Genomic DNA, 7,820 nt, shown 5'->3' with positions numbered 1-7,820 from the left:
CCAGGTATCACTGCCATGATGAGAAGTCCACCTGCTGAGTCACTGGCACTGCCTATGCCACAGCCTGTGGTTTCCATGGTGATGTCTCTGCCTTGCACACAACAGAAGCTGATTGGTTAAAGTCATGATTAATTTCCTATAATTTGAGCATTTTACTAATCTAGAGATGGGAGCACGATTTGACCATTTTGAAATATAACTACTAGTTCAAAATATTTTTGAATAAAATGTACCTGACATTTTAACAAGTAGGGATTTTAGGGTAGAGCCTGAGTAGGGAAATAAAAATGGTGACAGTATAAAAGGGTGACTTAAGGAGATAGAGAAACGTAAGTCAGTAGAAAAGATTTATAGTAGCCTGTCAAGGAGGAAAGTCTATCAAATGTCTTGATAAGACTTGCCACTTGGTCACTGCTGTGACCCTTTTCTTTGATGGAAACAGAGGAAGCAGATTGTTCTTCAACCTATTGTTTTATAATCCCTATTTTTCTTATTTTTAGAGAAAAAGTAAGGGAAAACCCTGAATAATGACTGTGTCATGGTCCAGAAAGGTGAATCAGGAAATCAAGACACGATGTCTTTAGAGAATATTCATGGTTAGCTTTGAGTGTTGGAACAGTGAATCCAAAATTGGTTGCAACCCAAGTAGATGTTGATGATTCATACTGGACCTCAAAGCTCTATATGAGAAAGTTCGAAATAAGTACTTGTTTATTTGATGATGGGGAGTTTGGAACATGATCTGTGTTTTTCAGTTTGGAGCTATTATAACATCCTAATAGTGCTATACATGCATGCATTAAAAACATTGCTTTGATCCCTTTCTTTAAAATTACTGAATAGCAGCCGGGCGTGTTGGCGCACGCTTGTAATCCCAGCATTCAGGAGGCTGAGACCGGAGTATTGCAGTTCGCGGACAGCCTCAGCTATTTAGTGAGACCCTCTGCAACTCAGTGAGACCCTGTTTCAAACTAAAGTATAAAAAATAAGGCAGGGGGTGTAGCTCGGAGGTTGAATGTCCCTGGGTTCCAACCCCAGACCCGCACCAAAAAAAAATAAATAAATTATTGAATAGCTAGGATTAAGTCAGTCAATTTTTTGAGTTAAGTGTTATACTGAGTGAGCATTCTTTTACTTAGTTAACATGTATTATACAGTCCTAGTTTGTGTGTTATTTTGAATGAAGGACAGTATCAGCTTAGTGTCTCCTCTTCCTCAGCATGAAGCCAGTATGTGGAAATGGACTCATTGTTTTGCTCCAACCCCTGAATACATTTTCTGCATTCCATATCCGAATATACACCACCAACAGAGATACTAGACAAACCTGGGTATAAGGACCCAGGTTTTCTTAGTACTGGTAACAGTAGCAACGAATGTTTATTGAATACTCACAACACTGCAAAATACATGTACTTAATGGAAATTAATTTACCTTTAATCCCCATAAGAACCCCAAAAGGAATGCCTTATTATAATCCATAGTTAATCTCTGTATTCAATTTATGAAAATCTGAAAGGAATTGTGTCTCAAAGGAGATAAACATGAAAACAAGTAATTCCAGAGTAGTATAATGTCTTAGCAGGATACTATAGCGGCGCACATTAAAAACCTTCCTGCTGGGGAAGGAGGATGCCCTCCAGAGGTGAAGAGTGCTTATCAAATGTCCGCCGGTTCTGACGTACTGCAGGGGTAAGTAGAAATGCAGTCTGGCTATTTTCAAAACAAATTTGAGATCTCTTATTCAGCTATATCACTGCTAATGAGAGAACCTGTTCTGGTAATACTATATTGGAACTTCCCACCCAAAATCAAATAATATGTCAGGTTTGGTCTGTTTTTTTTTTCCCCAGATAAGGGAGTTATGGAATGGGTTTTGCATTAGATAGTAAAAATTAATGGACTAGAAAGCACAAGATATTTATCCAGGGGTTTTAGGCACAGACAGAAAAAAGGGCAGGTGTCCAGTGAAGGTGGGAATGAGCCCCAGCAGGTCACACTGCAGACCCTGGTGGCTGGGCCCTCAAAGATCAGACAGCAGCAGGAAGCGGGCTTCCAGCAGGTGTGCACCCATGCACTTGCACACACATGCAAAGGAGGCTAGCAAAAAAGGAAGACTTCTTTTTTTTAATCTTTATAATTCACCCAACCAAAGGAGAAAATCAGTTTGGGGTCAGCATTAAAAATAACACTAAATGATTATATGATTCTCTCCAGCCCCTACTATATAAAATATCTCTTTATCATGACTGAACATGAAAATTAAAAATGTAAATGTTGGCTGAGTTAATATATTGTTAGTGTTGGGGGCTACTGGGATTTGTGTGTGTGTGTGTTACTGAGGTTGAAACCCATGGGCGTTTTATCTTCGAGCTATACCCCCAGCCCTGTTTTTTATTCTTTATTTTGAAACAGGGTCTCATGAAGTTGTAGAAGGCCTCACTAAGTAGCTGAGGCTCTCCCTGAACCCAGTACTGGAACTAATAGTTGTGCACTATCATGCCCAACAATACATTGTATTTAAACACAACTAATTTTGTTATAGACTGGGGATAATTTTGTTGCAAGGAAAAATATCTTCAAGGCAGTTCAGTGAAATTTGTAGGACAGAGTATCACAGAAACCTCAAGACAGGTTTCCCAGTACAGCTGAAGCAGATATCCAGGGCTTGAGCTGGGCCTTGGACGAAGGAGGAAGTGAGGCTCTTGTAGTCTGCTCTGTGCTCCCTTCGCTGGCTTCTGCTCTTCTGAAAGATCTCCCTTGTCCCGGAACCACTGCCCTGGCCTGACTCCTCACGACTCTGGTTCCCAAGGCAAGAACTCCTTGGCAGTGATCGTCCATTTGGGGGTAGGGTCCTTACAGCAGTCACTGCAGAGTCCCTGATTGACAGCTTTCAGGTGTCTGCCCTTGGCCAGTGGCAGAGCCTGGACTAGGAGTGGAATGCCTTGAGAGTAAGCTGTGGGCAGGCAAGCCCCTAAAATACTTAGTACCTCTCAGCTAATCACCAAAATAGATAGCAATATCAGTATGTCGATACGGAGAAAGAAGTAAAGAAACCAGGAAGGTCACTGGGACAGGTCATTGCTGTGCTGATGAAGGGACACCAGAAGAGGAGGCAAAATGCCAACCTCAATCATTTTGACTCTTCCTAGCTCATCATCCAGAGTCTGCTGATGCTTACCCCCAAACACTCCTCAGTCCAGTTAGCCTGTTTCTCCTAACAGGTGGAGAGGCTTTGAATCCTTTTCTCCCTGTGACTGCACCTTGAACCCCCCATGTTAACTAGGTCATGGCATCTTACCAGCTCCCACAATCCACCTGGTCATGGGAGCGAGCCACACCCTGCTTACAGGCATATGGACAGTTTAGTAGTTGTCTAGCTCCTGAACTGAACCACCACACAGAAACCCTTCCCTGTGCCCTAACCAGCCCCTATGAGACCCTGCTAAAGCCCAGTACTGCTGAGAGTGCAGCAGCCGCTTCCTGCCATGGCAGCCATGTTTTGCCAGCCAGAGCTAAGGTCCCAGCACGCTTGGCACCTGAGACCAGCACAAATTTTACAGACTTCATAATTAATTACCTTAAAGAGAATTTTATCTTCATCACAGCACGGATAAAACAGAGGCTCTATAGACTTGTTGTTGTCCAGCTAATATGTTCAGAAAGTCTTTGTTTTACATATTTAGTGCCCTTAACACCTTGAACTTCCTCCTGAAGAAACCATTTCTCCACAGATTCCCTAATCAAAATACCACATTAGATATGTGAAAAAGGTTTAAGCAATTCGAATTCAGATTTTTTTTAAAAAATAAAACAACTAGAATTGAGAGGGCATTACCCAAATATTGAGTTTGATATGATGGTAGGGCACATTCCTCAAAAGTATTGTTCTCAGTATTTGTAATTTTAATTTAAAAATTCATTTAGATTTACATGTATTATCATAATACATAGAATCCCAAATGTGAAACTTTCAAGCTCAAATATAACTAAGCAACTAGAACAAGTATCTTGGAGCCTTGTTTTAATTCTATAAGGAAATAGGTCAGGAAATTAATTTGTGAAAAGCAGTCTTGTTAATTAGATTTTTTTCCGAATGAAATGTGAAGCTTTGAATAGCATTATCCAATCTGATTTATAATGAATGAATTCAACTTCAGTAATAATAAAGAAATTTCCTATTCATTCATTTGGGACTTTCAAGTCACTATCATTCATTTCATGAGAACAAAATGTAAAATATTTCCTCAAGGAAATATCTGTTTTAAGACAATTTTACTAATCATGTATAAATTAGAGTAAATAAGGTAGGAGAAATTAATTGCTCCAAATAAGTTTGTAAACCATAATAACATGTTATAGATATAGTATGTGACTGTAGGTAACACTGCAAGATTCAGTCCACTCATATGTAAGATGGGTATATTAATTCAAGTACACCTGCAATTAGCAATCTTTTCTTTTTAATGGTACTGGATAATGAACCAAGAAGCATTATATCTCTGAGCTGAACCCCCAGCCCTTTCTTAATTTTATTTAATTTTAAAACAGGATCTCACTAAGTTGCTGAGAGTCTTACTAAGTTGCTGAGGTACAATCTTCCTGTTTCAGGCTCCCATGTACTAGGATTGCAGGCTTGCTCCACCATGCCCAGCGGTAAGTAGTAATCTTGACAAAAATGTTTGCTTTAAGGTCTAAGAAAGAAAGTCAAGATAGATAGGCCTAGGTGGTGTTCATTATTTGAATTGGCCAGTAGAGGTAAATCTTACTGAAATTCTATCTCTATGTTATATTAATATTTTTTCTGTGTGAATTGGGGATTCAACCCAGGGACATTCTATCCCCTATGCTGGGATTACAAGCATGTGCCACCATGCCCAGCTTACTTCACTTTATTTTATTTATTTTATTTTATTTGTCATACTGGGGATGGAACCCAGGAGACTTCTACCTCTGAGCTACACCCTCAGCCCTATATTTTATTCTTTATTTTGAAACCAGAATCTCACTGACTTGCAAAGGGCCTTAGTAGCTGAGCTGTCCACGAACCACAATCCTGTCTCAGCCTCCCAAATGCTGGGACTATAAGTATATGCTACCACGCCTGGCTTGTACTTCACTTTTTTTTTTTTTTTTTTTTTGGTGGTACTAGGGTTTCTGGAAGCCCTTCTACCTCCAGGCTACACTCCCAGAATATGTGTGTGTGTGTGTGTGTGTGTGTGTGTGTGTGTGTGTGTGTGTGTGTATTTTTGGAAACAGGGTCTCTTAAGCCAGCAAGGCTGGCTCCAAACCAGCGCGATCCTCCTGTCTCTGCCTCCCCCAAGTGCAGGAATTACAAGCGTGCGCCACCACGCCCGGCTGTACTTCACTTTTAAACACAGCTGGGCCTTGGCAACCTCAAGGGATTGGTTCCAAGAACCTACCATGGCTACAGAACTTGTGGGTGCTCAAGTCCCGTATATATGCCTTATTTATTTATTCATTCATTCATTCATTCATTCATTCATTTTGTGATATTGGAGATTGAACCCAGAGGCATTCTATGTACCCTCAGCACAATTTTGTTTATTTGGAAACAGAGTCTTGCTAGGTTCATGGGAGTCTCACTACTTACTGACATTGTTCTTGAACATGCAATACTCCTGTTTCAGCCTCCCAAGTACTGGGATTACAGGCATGCACCACACGCCTGGCCTCCTATGTGCTTTAAACCATCTCTAAATTATTTATGAAAGCTATACAATCTGAATGCTATGTAAGTAGCTATGATATTGTATTATCTAGAGAATAACAAGAAAAAAGACTGCACATGCTCAATACAGATACTGTATGTATGTGTCTTTGTGTGTGGTGCTGGGATAGGACTCGTGGATTCACACATGCTAGTAAAACACTTCCACTGAGTTACATCACCAGTCTTTTGATTTTATTTATTTTATTTTATTTTGAGATAGGATGTTGCTAATTTTTCAGGTTGGCCTTTTTTTTTTTTTTTTTTTTTGGTGGTACTGGGGTTCCTGGAAGCCCTTCTACCTCCTGGCTACACTCCCAGACCTATTTTATATATTTTTATTTGGAAACAGGGTCTCTTAAGCCAGCGCGGCTGGCTTCGAACCTGCACGATCCTCCTGTCTCCGCCTCCCAAGTGCAGGGATTACAAGCATGCGCCACCACACCCGGCTTCAGGTTGGTCTTGAACTTGTAATCCTCCTGCCTCAACCTCCTGAGTAGTTGGATTACAAGCGTGCATCATCACACCTGACTCAGATGTTTTTGTGGGGTTGTTTTTTGTTTGTTTAATTCTGTTTTTACAAAAAATATTCTTGATTCATGGATATAAAGGGCCAACTGTATTCACTCAAATTCTGTTCTAAGCAGTAAGTCACTAGATAACTGAAAGGAAATTCAGTAAAATGTTTAACAAGTATTTTTTAAAAGTGCTAAAGAAGCTTCAGGGCCTTCCCTGACTTTCAGACTCCAACAAAGTACCAACCTCCTCCCCCAGCTGTCATCCCAGGTCACACATCCCTGTCTCTTCCAATGACCACGCCATCATCTTGCAGCTCACTGCCAGCCTCCCCTCCCTGCCCTGCGATGTCCTGCATCGCACCACCAGTTTGCTAAGTGCCCAGACACTAGCCTTCCACCTTTGAACATCATGGGCGCTTCCCTGTCTCCCATCCCCATGGAGTCCTGAGTATCTCCTAAATGTCTTTTGAGTCTTCCCTCTCCATCACCCCTGCCAACACCCCAGTCCAGCCCACCACCATCCCTCACTCAGAGGACACCAATGGTCTCCTCGTGGGTCTTTTTAGTGCAAAATCTGCCTCCTTTTCAATTGTTCTCCACTCTGTAGCCCACATTTTACCACAACTCTCCTATGCTTAAAAAGTTCCAGTGGCTTGCTGTTGACCTTAGAAGAAAGACCACAGCTCTTACAGTGGCTGGCAGCACTCTGCCTTCTCCATCAGCATCATAGAGTGCATCTCATACCACACTCCTCCCATCTCTATGCTCAGCGAATGGTAGATTTCTCTTGGTTCTTTGACCACATTTGATTTTCTCCTCTCTTCCTCTCTCTCTCTCTCTCTCTCTCTCTCTCTCTCTCTCTCTCTCTCTCTCTCTCTCTGTCTCTCTCTCTCTCCCTCCCTCCCTCCCTCCCTCCCTCTCTCTCTCTCTCTCTCTCTCTCTCTCTCTCTCTCTCTCTCTCTCTCTCTCTTTTTGCGGCACTGGGAATGGAACCCAGGGGCATTTGACCTCCGATCTACATACACCCCCCTGCCCTAATTTTTATTCTTTACTTTGAAACCAGGTCTCACTGAGTTGCAGAAGGCCTCACTAAGTAGCTAAGGCTGTCTGCAAACCGCGATCCTCCCCGGTCTCAGCCTCCCGAATACTGGGATTACAAGCGTGCGCCACCACGCCCGGCTTGATTTTCTCCTCTCTTGACACCATCCACAAATTGTCTCCTCTGGTCTCAGAGCTTGTTTCACATTCTTCAGTTCTGCTTAAACACCATTTCTTTAAAGAAAATCCCTGACTTGTGGCAGGGGTGGGAGACGGAGTGAGGATCTCTTGCCACACCATCTCAGCAAAGAAGTGCTAGGTGCAAACTCTAAAAGAACATAGACCATGTCTGTCTTATATTCTCATCTGTAGCCCCTGCCCTCTCTGCTGTAGCACATCCACCAAAAATCTCTTCTTTTATTCTATACCCTGAGAAGATGTTACTGTGTTCCTCTTTTCTCATTTCAAGTTCTGCTGTAAAGATACATCACACATTTAACATCTGATAAACCTGGGAATCAATTAAAGAGGT

This window comes from Muscardinus avellanarius (genome assembly GCF_963383645.1).
Source record: "Muscardinus avellanarius genome assembly, chromosome: 4".
Lineage (NCBI taxonomy): Eukaryota > Metazoa > Chordata > Mammalia > Rodentia > Gliridae > Muscardinus > Muscardinus avellanarius.
This window is presented reverse-complemented; position numbering follows the sequence as displayed.